Genomic DNA, 12,452 nt, shown 5'->3' on the forward strand with positions numbered 1-12,452 from the left:
GCTGACGTAGTTCAGTGACAGTTAAGTGACCCATAAAACAATGATTCTGCAGTGTGGGCCCATTGTTGGCCTAGTAGGCTTTAATGATCACCTTAGATGATCAAAAAGAAAATTAATGTTTTTTCTATGCAAAATTATCTAGCCGATCGCTTTTGGTCTGTTCACAATGAAGCAACGACCTTATCTTATCTGGGGTGTGCCAACATTGCCATTGCCAACTCACTCATAGAGGTGATTGCTTCATTGTGATACGCAAGCCCCTTCACCACAACAAGGTAACGATCACGAAGGGTAATTGACACATGTATGTGCCTTTTTTTTTTTTTTTTTGCAGCCACAGTGCAGCACCAGAGGCCAGAAAAATTAGGCATGTACACATGCCTGAAAAATTAGGTATTGTTGCAGCTGCTGTAACAGCGGCCGGAAAAATGTATGTTTTCCAGGCAGAAAGTGCACTAAGGCTGGGTTCACACTTGAGCGTTTTACAGCGCGTTCAAACGCGCTGTAAAACGCTCAACACATGAAAACCAATGCTTCCCTATGGCCCTGGTTCTCACTTGAGCGTTTTACAGCACTGAAAAACGCGCTGTAAAACGCCCTACGCTCAAACAAGTACTTGAGCTTCTTTGGGGCGTTTTGACGCGCGTTTGTGGCCATAGGACATTGCAGTCAATCACACAAACGCGCGTCAAACGCGCGTTTACTATTGCAAAAAACGCTCGTCAAAAGCGCGCGTCAGAAACGCGCGTTAAACGCGCATATCAAAGACGCTCAGGTCTGAACCCAGCCTAAAACATTGCGGCTTGAACCCTAGTTGGTGGCGGAGAAAATACAGCAGCGTGTGGACCATTTTATAGCCCAAGGCATCTCATCAGGCCTTTTTTAGTCAGTCCCTTCGGGATCCATGCCTCATTCATCTTAATAAAGGTGAGGTAATCTAGACTTTTTTGACCTAGGCGACTTCTCTTCTCAGTGACAATACCTCCTGCTGCGCTGAAGGTCCTTTCTGACAGGACACTTGAAGCGGGGCAGGCCAGAAGTTCTATCGCAAATTGGGATGGCTCAGGCCACAGGTCAAGCCAGCACACCCAGTAGTCAAGGGGTTAATTGCTCCTCAGAGTGTCGATATCTGCAGTAAAGGCGAGGTATTCTGCTACCTGTCGGTCGAGCCGTTCTCTAAGGGTGGACCCCGAAGGGCTGTGGCGATGCGAAGGACTTAAAAAGCTCTGCATGTCCTCCATCAACAACACGTCTGTAAAGCGTCCTGTCCTTGCCGTTGTGGTAGGAGGAGGATTACTTTCACCTCTTCCCCTGTTAGATTCCCATTGTGCTGTGAGATCACCCTTATACGCTGTGTAAATCATACTTTTTAACTTGTTTTGGAACTGCTGCATCCTTTCCGACTTCCGGTAATTCGGTAACATTTTAGGCACTTTCTGCTTATACCGGAGGTCTCGTAGCGTGGCCACCCAGTACAGGTCGTTCTCTTTCAGCCTTTTTATACGAGTGTCCCTCAACAGGCATGACAGCATGAAAGGTTGGATGCCGAGCTACTCATGTCCCGTTCCTCGTCCTCACTGATGTCATTGAAGGTCTGTTCTTCCCCCCAGCCATGTACAACACCACGGGTACCAGATAGGTGACAACGAGCACCCTGGGATGCCTGCTGTGGTTGTCTTCCTCCTCCTCAAAGCCACATTCCTCCTCTGACTCCTCTTCCTCAGACTCCTCTTCCAGCGTTGCCGCAGGTCCAGCAAGCGATGCTGATAAGGCTGTTTCTGGTGGTGATGGTGACCACAACTCTTCCTCTTCACGCTCATCTACGGCCTGATCCAGCACTCTTCGCAGGGCACGCTCCAGGAATTAAACAAATGGGATGATGTCGCTGATGGTGCCTTCGGTGCAACTGACTAGGTTTGTCACCTCCTCAAAAGGACGCATGAGCCTACAGGCATTGCGCATGCGCGTTCAGTAACGTGGCAAAAAAATACCCAGCTCCGCAGAGGCTGTCCTAGAACATAAGGAGTGTTGAATTCCAACGTGTCGGGCTGTCGCAAATCAAGCGCCTCACTGCCATGTTGTTTCGCCGCTGAATAACTGAAAAGTGCGCCATGGCCGTGTAGGAAAGCCTGAAATGGCCACACACCTTCCTGGCCTGCTTGAGGACGTCCTGTAAGCCTGGGTACTTATGCACAAAGCGTTGTACGATCAGATTCAACACATGTGCCATGCACGGCACATGTGTCAACTTCCCCAAATTCAATGCCGCCAATAAATTGCTTCAGTTGTCACACACCACTTTGCCGATCTCCAGTTGGTGCTGAGTCAGCCACTGATCCACCTGTGCGTTAAGGGTGGACAGGAGTGCTGGTCCGGTGTGACTCTCTGCTTTCAGGCAAGTCAACCCCAAGACGGTGTGATACTGTCGTATCTGGGATGTGGAATAGCCCCTGGGGAGCTGGGGGGGTGCAGTTGATGTGGAGCAAGACGCAGCAGCAGAAGAGGACTCAGCCGAGGAGATTAGCGAAGAGGATGGAGTAGGAGGAGTAGAAGAGGTGGCAGCAGACCTGCTTGCAAGTCGTGGCGGTATCACCAACTCCTCTGCAGAGCCACGCATTCCATGCTTGGCAGCCGTCAGCAGGTTTACCCAATGCGCAGTGTACATGATATACCTGCCCTGACCGTGCTTTGCAGACCAGGTATCAGTGGTCAGATGGACCCTTGCCCCAACACTGTGTGCCAGACATGCCATGACTTCCTTTTCCACAATAGAGTACAGGTTGGGGATTGCCTTTTGTGAAAAGAAAAAATTCGCCTGGGTACCTTCCACTGCAGTGTCCCAATAGCTACAAATATTTTGAAGGCCTCAGACTCCACCAGCTTGTATGGTAAAAGCTGGAGGGCTAAGAGTTCCGACAAGCCAGCTGTCAGACGCCGGGCAAGCGGGTGACTCTTTGACTTGGCTTCTTACGCTCAAACATTTCCTTGACAGACACCTGACTGTGGGCAGATGAGCAGGAACTGCTGAAGGTGAGAGGCGGAGTGGCGGATGGTTGAGAGGGGGCAAGGAGGACAGCAGTGGTTGATGTGGCTGAAGATGCTGGACCAGGAGGAGGATGGTGGCTTTGAGTTTGTGTGCTGCTTGTACTCATCATGTATTGATCCCATAGGCGTTTGTGATGTGAGATCATGTGCCTTCGCAAAGCAGTTGTACCTAGGTGGGTGTTGGACTTCCCACGACTCAGTTTCTTTTGGCACAGGCTGCAAATGGCATCGCTGTTATCAGAGGCAGACACCCAAAAAAAATGCCACACTGCTGAGCTTTGCAATGACGGCATTCTGGTGGTGGCAACAGCATGCGTTGATTGGCGTGCTGTCTGGCTGACCCCGGGTGCCGATACATGCTGCAGACTGTGCCACTAGCTCCTTGCAACGACCTCCCCCTGCTTCCAACTCGTCTCCTCCTCCTCTCTGTCTCCCCATCTGAACTTTCCCCCTGTTTTTCTTCTCTTCGAGTGGGCACCCACGTGACATCCACGGACACATCGTCATCATCAGCCGCTTCGCTTGTATCTGACAACTCAGCAAAGATAGCAGCAGCGGGTACATCATCATCATCACACCATACGTCCATGTGTGTAATGCTGCCTGACTGAGACATATCCCTGTTATCTACATCCTCTGTCAATAATGGTTGCGCATCACTCATTTCTTCCAACTGATGTGTAAATAACTCCTCTGACAGATCAAGTGAAGCAGCTGTGGTGCGTCAAGGTTCTGAGCGGAAGCTGTAGAAGATTGGGTGTCCTGTGTTAGCCAGTCAACTATGTCCTCAGAACTTTTCGAGTTCAGGGTACGTGGCATCTGAACACTGGGCATTATTCTAGGGCCAAAGGAAATCACAGCACCACGACCACGACGGCCCCTGCGGGGTGTCCTGCTTTTGCCTGTGATTTTTTTTTCGAATAGTGGTACTATGCGTGCAAGCTACTGTGACACCAGATATGAGTGGTGGGCACTGGCAGTAGTGGGCAAAATACATGCTGTGGGCCTGACACACACGCTGGCAGGCAACTGCAATTATATTACAGTGAAAAAATTGTTTTACTGTTTTAAATGCAAGCTACTGTGACACCAGATATGAGTGGTGGCACTGGGCACTGGCAGTAGTGGGTACAGTACACGCTGTGGGCCTGAAACACACGCTTGCAGGCAACTGCAATTATATTACAGTGAATTATTTTTTTACTGTTTTAAATGCAAGCTACTGTGACACCAGATATGAGTAGTGGGCACAGTACACGCTGTGGGCCTGACACACACACTTGCAGGCAACTGCAATTAGATTACAGTGAAAAAATTGTTTTACTGTTTTAAATGCAAGCTACTGTGACACCAGATATGAGTGGTAGCACTGGGCACTGGCAGTAGTGAGCACAGTACACGCTGTGGGCCTGAAACACACGCTTGCAGGCAACTCCAATTATATTACAGTGAAAAAATTGTTTTACTGTTTTAAATGCAAGCTACTGTGACACCAGATATGAGTGGTGGCACTGGGCACTGGCAGTAGTGGGCACAGTACACGCTGTGGGCCTGACACACACGCTGGCAGGCAACTGCAATTATATTACAGAGAAAAGAAAAAAAAAGCAGACTGATGTACTAGCCCTAAAAAGGGCTTTTTGGGGTGCTGTCAGGACGCTGTCCTTACAGCAGATCAGATGAGTCTTTGAGGACTGGAGTGGACACAGAACACTGGCCTAGCTATCGATTTCCCTATTAAATCAGCAGCAGAAGCACTCTCCCTGCTCTCACTAACACTGCAGCTTCAGAATGAATCTAAGATGGATGCTGTCCTTGCTTTTTGATAGGAGGTGGGAGGGTCTGGGAGGGAGGGTATGCTGCTGATTGGCTGGAATGTGTCTGCTGACTGTGAGGTACAGGGTCAAAGTTTGCTCAATGATGACGTATAGGGGGCGGACCGAACATCGCATATGTTCGCCCGCCGCAGCGAACGCGATCAAGCTATGTTCGCCGGAAACTGTTCGCCGGTGAATAGTTCGGGACATCTCTAGTGGCACCTGTGGATTTTTTTTCTCCTCCGTGGTACGTGCAAAATGAGTAAACAACAATGTCATAATTTAGCAAATAATGGCAGACATAACCATAGGTCACTCACCAATCCACGTATAGATCGTAGGTCCCAGATAAGAAATATAGATTTCTGTGACTGCGGTGACACGTTGTTATCACGAAAAAATGGTGAGCTTCAGATGGTTAGTTCAGATGACTTGGTATCTGTAAGCTTGTGTGCATCAGTACCTGGAGGTATTTGAAGTAAACACAATGTACAGTAGATAAACTGCCCCTACCAATATCACCTATTCAGTCCCTTCCACGGTAATCACCTCAAAAGGTCAACCCTAGGAAGCTGTTCCCTACCAGCATAACGTTGATCTGTGTCACCATATATAAGAAAATTGGTAAATTTTTCACTTCACTTATGAAAAACTAAGTATATATCAGCTGTACATATGTTATGTGATGTGACCCAATAAATATCAATATGACTGCTGATAGCACTATGCTGCTGCCTGCCCCTTAGCCCCCAATGCCCAATAAATATCAATATGATGATATTTTAATTTGAGGCACAGCAGGGCAGGCTGCAGCAGACTACTATGACAAAGGCTGAAGTGGACATGCTGAGCCTTAGGCCTCTTTCACACGAGCGTGACGAATTGGCTCCGGATGCATTCAGGGTGCTTTCAGTAAAACTCGCACCATTTTGCAAGCAAGTTCAGTTAGTATTGTTTGCTATTGCGTTCAGTTTTTTTCCGCGCAGGTGCAATGCAGAAGTGATGTGTGAAAAACAACGCTCTTGTACCCAGACCCATTGAAATGAATGGGTCAGGATCCAGTGCGGGTGCTATGCGTTCATGTCACACATTGCAACCGCACGGAAAACTCGCTCGTGTGAAAGGGGCCTTATAGTTCTTTGCCCGTCTTACACTCCTTCCCTGTACTGTCCTCTGGTAATCAGCAATAACAGACTGGACATGCTGAGCCTTGTAGACAGGTCTCTGAGAGAACTACAAGTCTCAGCCAGCAGTGAGTCTGTCATTACTAATATCTGACTGAAGCAATTTCTCTCTCTTCCCTCTCACAGACACACTGAGAGAGACTGCAGCTGCATCCACCACTTCTACACTTCTCCCTGAATTCTATTTTTTTCGACAGAAGAGACTTTTGACTATTTTACAGATTATGTGGGTGATATTCAAGGTGCGCCATGCCAGTTTTAGGCATTAAAAAAGTCGCAGGACCCTGTTTCTGTGCTATCCTCCCTACTTGGCAGTGGCGGGGGCCAAGACATTGTCATAAATAAGGTCCTTACTTGCCACTGCCAGTGTAGGAGAGAAACAAAGAGCAACGTGACCTCCCAGCACTGACGGGATTCACATAGCATTATATTGATTCATGATGCTATGTAACCCTTACAGTCCTGGAATGTATTAGATGACACTAACAGCATTATGCCAGTGTTATCCAATACATTCCAGAACTTTATGGGTTAGATCATAAATCAATATAATGCTATGTGACCTCCGGCAGCGCTGGGTGCTGCGATGTGGACTCGCTTCGGGAGGACCGCTAATCTGCAAGGGGCCTAAGGGCTCTTTCATATGAGCGGATGCCGTGCAGGTAATCCGCTGTGTGAAAGAGGGCCAAGCCCCGTCCCGGACAGCAGAGACACGGAGCAGTAACATGATTGATAAGGCTCTTTGCCTCTCTGTGATCATTTTACTACAAAATCACAGTGACAACTTTATCTCACCGTGATTATATAGTAAAAATGTCACAGAGAGGCACAGAGCATTATCAATCATGTTACTGCTCGGTGTCTCTGCTGGTCTTGGTCTGTGAGTGTGACTGTCTGTTACTAACTTACTAGTTCACCTGAATTCTCTCTAAATTTAAACCGAGTCCAGCAGCAGCAGCAGCATTCAGCTTTCCTCTGGGCTGGCCTGCCTGGGCGCCAGGTTTCCCGCTCTGGGCTCGGCTATGAGTCCTGTCTTCTGAATCTTCTGCTGCTGGCTGAGGGCGGGCTTACAGTCAGACTCAGATGATGATCTGTGCGGCGTGCGCTGCTATGGAAACTGCCTGGAGTCAGAAGATCATGTAAGAGAGGGGCCGGGTGGCGGGCGCTGCGCAGCATGAATGAACCTGTATGTAAAAATTTTAAAGGGGCCGCCGCCGCTCCGCGAATACCAGTGGGCCCCCTAACTTACAGTGGGCCCCAGCACTTGCCCGGGTATCCCGGGTTCTGACGCCGGCCCTGTATACACACACTCCCACAAAAGCTCCTCCCCCAACAGCAATTTAACACCTTACTCGCCTATGCTCATTTGCAATCAGACAATAGTGATAACCTGTCTAACAAATTCCTTACCTGTTTTGAAACACAGTGTCTGAGTATCCACCAGAAACACCACTGAAGTTCTGCTGTTTTGAAAAACTAGAGTCCCGACACCCTCCCCTCTTCAGAGCAGGGGGTGCCTAGTTTAATGCTCGGGTTCTCCCATTGACTTCCATTGTGCTCAGGTGCTCTGTAGAGCACCCGAGCATCGGGACGTGTTCTACTCAAGCACCAGAGCACACAAGCACTTTGGTGCTCGACCAACACTAATCCCCATGTTAATAAGAACCACATTTTAATCAGACCTCATATTAGAGAAAAAATATATAAATCAACTTACCTCCCCTGCTCCAGATGCTGCCGCTGGTCCTGAGATCCAACTCCTGCCATTCTGTGCTATGACATGACTCGATGCCTCACAGCATGAGGTCACAGAGCATGCGGACATCCACATGCTGTGGGAAGATTATAGCACAGCATGTGGCACCAGCAGAAATAGACCAGGGAGCGGTGAGTACAGAAACCACACAAGGAGTGCTATATTCACCGTTCCCTGGTCCTACTGTACTAATGAGAGATTCCATAATGGAAGTGCTCATTAGTATTCACCTGTTATGACGCACTGACATTTTCCCCCACTTCTGGGAAAAAAGTGCTTCTTGTAGGGTGAAAGATATGCTAATTATCAAGCTCCATTTACACCATCCTTTGCACACCTTTTTATACCATAACCTTTTCTCTTTTTTAACTGATAATTTTTTTTTCTTAAATATTACAATCTTTCTATAACTGACTCAAAAACGGAGGCACAATAGTGTAGCATGATGTTACTTGTTAGAACAGGGATGCAGTACCTGGTACTGCATCACTGCTGACGGCGCCAATACAGAGGTTCCAACCGTTTTTAATTCTCTTACTGATCTCTTCATCCCGACGTCCGCATCTCCCGGCACAGGTAGGAACCCAGGCAGCAGCGCAGGCATCCCGTATGCTGGTCGGGAAATACCAGCAAAGCGAGACATAGTAGTTGTGAGTCCTCACAACTATAGAGGGTAAGCGCAACTATCTCTAAGCTATTGTCTAAGATCAAACAGCACCACACATGAGGCGCTGACTCCTCTCTTTTTTTCCTCTTGCATGATGTTACTTGTTGCAAGTACATTACAATGGGAAGGTTGAAAGTAATGAATATAAATGCAATATATACACAGTATAAGACTTTATTTTCATTAGTTCTGAATTCACATTTTACAGATGTGTGAAATGGAGGAAATAGTTTATAAGAGATTTTCAAAGTAAACTATAAAAAAGAATAGAAAACGAAAAGCAGACTAATATTACTTGGCATAAAAGCTTTTATATGTAGCCATAAAAATGCCCTCTCTGAGTGCCTGGAAGACATGAAAACATTCTGTACTGCTGAAGCAAATTAGGGTATAATAGATACAATTCGAAGGTGCCTTTTGTTGGTTAAATTTTAGTATGTGGCATATGTTTGTCTGTACCACTTGTTATTATGCTATATAACTTTTCTGTAGTTATGTGTTCTTTTTTCAGATGTATCAAATACTGTATGTACTTGAAGTCAAAAATGAAGTCTTGTTAATCCTTCTGCAGAAAGTTTTCACATTCATAGATTAGATCTATACCTCATTTAGGCCTCATGCACACGACCGTTGTTTTATTCCGTGTCCGTTGTGCCGTTTTCGTGATTTTCTGCGGACCCATTGACTTTCAATGGGTCCGTTGAAAACTCGGCAAATGCACCGTTTGTCATCCGCTTCCGTGATCCGTGGTTCCAGTCCGTCAAAAAAATATAACCTGTCCTATTATTTTCGCGGAAAACGGTTTGCGGACCCATTTAAGTCAATGTGACTGCTAAAAAACACGGAGGCACACAAGATTGTCGTCCGCGTCCGTTTTTTTCCTATCATTTGCATGGCAAACCTGTGTTCGATTTTTTTTTTTACTTTCCTTCATGTCTGGTGATCCTCCAAAAATAAAGGCTGACACACGGAAACAAAAACGGAAACGGATCACGGAACCCCATTTTGCGGAACAGAACACAACAACGGTCGTGTGCATGAGGCCTTAGAGCCACTTATCCAAGGAAGTTGTAGTTTATTAACTGAAATATTTAACAATAGACAGTAATAACTGAGGTACCATCAGTGCATCAGTACAGATGACACACTTCTATTACTTTGCCTGTGTTCAGGTTTGCATTAGCTCTTTTCTGCCAGAGGTCTATTTCTTTAGGTGGTCAGAACAGCATAGCACATTGCAATATACTATCTAGTAAAAAAAAAAAAAAAAAAACGCACACACAAACCATGTCCCATTAAAAGCTAATGGGGAAAAAAAATAGACCATTCATCATGGATCTGTCAAATGGATCATGATGAATACATGATGGTCTAAACTCATTGTTCTTGTAGAAATGGAACCCATGATGGCAGAATGAACAGCCTTGTAATTTTGTATAAGAACAAACTCATTTTTTTTTACATTATTTTTGTATAATAGCTTTTTAATCCAATACCAATGATGTGTTAAGTGAATATAATTTTAGCAGACTATTGTTCAGTCCTGAAGGACACCACGCATAAAACCTTCACTAGAAACGAGAATGTATCTTATATAGTCAGAATCTACAGGGATGTGACTTAGTTGCATTACCAGTGCTAAGATACCACTGGGAAAATCCGAGGGTTCAGTGTTATACCATGTGCTCCCTACGCAATTAGTAGTCTGCTCTACAATGGGAATTTTTTGTCCATTCCATGTCTGAAAGTTTATGACCTCAATTTGTTGTCCTAGGTTCCCACTGCACATTCCTTCCATCATCTTGTTCTTTACCCTCATAACAGAGGGAAACTAAAGCAAAACACAGGAAATAGGCTGCAAAGAAATATTCATTTATTTGTACATCTAGGTAATAATAATACGGGGGTGTACTGCCTGCAAGAAGGTAGATATTTTAACTTTTTTTTTTTGTATCTTTGTCTGTGCATTACCCAGAAAATTAGCTGCAGTTGTTGTGCTATAATTTACACCGGTTTTTGGGGTAAATTATGGTGAATCTATAAAAGGTGCCACAAACGGCATAAGAACACAAAGCGAGTCATATACTATGCCCCTTTCACAAGCAGGTTTGCAACTTTTAAAATTCCATTGCAACTAAATTTAGTCATGATCAACGTTTTTATGCCACCCCTGCCACCTTCCGAAAAGGTGGTGTGGTGAGAGCATGGGGTGCACGCAGGATCATCGGTCCTAACACATTTATCAACGTTTACCCCAGTTTTCTGGCATAAAAAATACAATCTACAGCAGATATGAGCCGGCGTAGACTGCAAGAGGAAGTGTATTTTTTATAATTAGGCATGCGCCTTATCATACATTATGCATATTATCCGCGGCACAGGGGATATCAAGATCAGCGTAGCACATGCCAGTCTTTATAAATCTCCTACAAAAAGTTGCAATTTATGTACAAAAGATGCTTGCGCTAAAAATTGTGACTTTTTGATGCCACTTTTCTGACGCAAAGACCATGCTGACTTCCCCCAATGTGTAATATATAAAAATAATATATTGAGAAAATAATTAAAAGTAGAAAACAGTCAATGAGTAAAAGCCTTAGAGGGAATCTGTCACCAGTTTTATGGTGTCCTAAGGCCCCTTGCAGACGAGCGTTCCTCCCGCAGCGAGTCCGCATCGCAGCACCTGGCCTGACCTCCCATCCCTGCCGGGAGTCACATAGCATTATATTGATTTATGATGCTATGTAACCTTTACAGTTCTGGAATGTATTGGATAACACTGGTAGCATTATGACAGTGTTATCTAGTACATTCCAGAACTGTAAGGGTTACATAGCATCATAAATCAATATAATGCTGTGTGATCCCCGACAGCGATGGGAGTTCAGGCTGGGTGCTGCGATGAGGACTCGCTGCGGGAGGAACACTCATCTGCAAGTAGCCTAACTAGGGGGAATATACACATGTGACAGATCACCTTAGCAAAATACTGGGTCACTTTCTCTAATTGCTGCTGTTCAGATTGAAAAAAAACTTGTTAGTCAGAGGCAGGTGGGTGCGGAGAGGCGTGAGCTCAGGAGTATCAGGACTCATTGGCATGCGCTCGTTTTTTATTTTGGAGTGTGTGGGACTATTTGATCAAATTTTATAACCTTTTTGGATAAGAGAAACAATGAAAAAATTGCAAATTGCCCATTTTGACACTTTTTTCCATTACGCCATTCGCCATATTGGAAAAATATTTTTATAGTTTTCAGTCACGGTGATACCCATCATATTTTTTGTTATCTAGGTATTTTTTTTTTATTATGCAGAAAGGGTGGTGATTTAAACTTTTATAATTTTTATATATTTTTAAACATTTTGTTTTTACATTTTTGGAATGAGCTTTAAAATCAGTTTTAAAATTCTTAATTTTGAACAATCATGTATTTTTAAAATGAGTTTATTACTGTCTATTGCTCATTTCTTATGTTGGCCTGCCATCTGCTGGCCAAAATAAGAAATGCAGCATGAATTGCAGCATTCAAGGCAACTACAGACATCCCCATTGGCCACAGGGGATGTCGGTAGGATGCCCGGAAGCACGAGCTTCCGGGTTTTTGACACATTAGATGCCGTGATCTTGATCACAGCATCTAAAAGCCTTTATTTACCACGATCGACATGATTGCTGGTCATGGTAATTAGCAGCAGGTCTTTGCTGTTTGAAACAGCAGAGACCTGCCGGCCACGACCCCCGCTGCACGTGCGAACGGGCACCATGTTTACACAATTGTGTAATGCTACAGCGCCGTACATGTATGGCGCTGGTAGCGTAAGGGTTAAGGCTCACCTAAAAAAGCTGCTAATGTTTGATGGCCTGGTTTACCTGTGATATCATAATCAGACACCTTTGAGCAGTTTAATAGTCTTAATTAGAGATAAGCGAATCGAAGCTGACGAAGTGGAATTTGATCCAAATTTCAGGAAAAATTTGATTT

This window comes from Bufo bufo, chromosome 2, assembly GCF_905171765.1.
Source record: "Bufo bufo chromosome 2, aBufBuf1.1, whole genome shotgun sequence".
Lineage (NCBI taxonomy): Eukaryota > Metazoa > Chordata > Amphibia > Anura > Bufonidae > Bufo > Bufo bufo.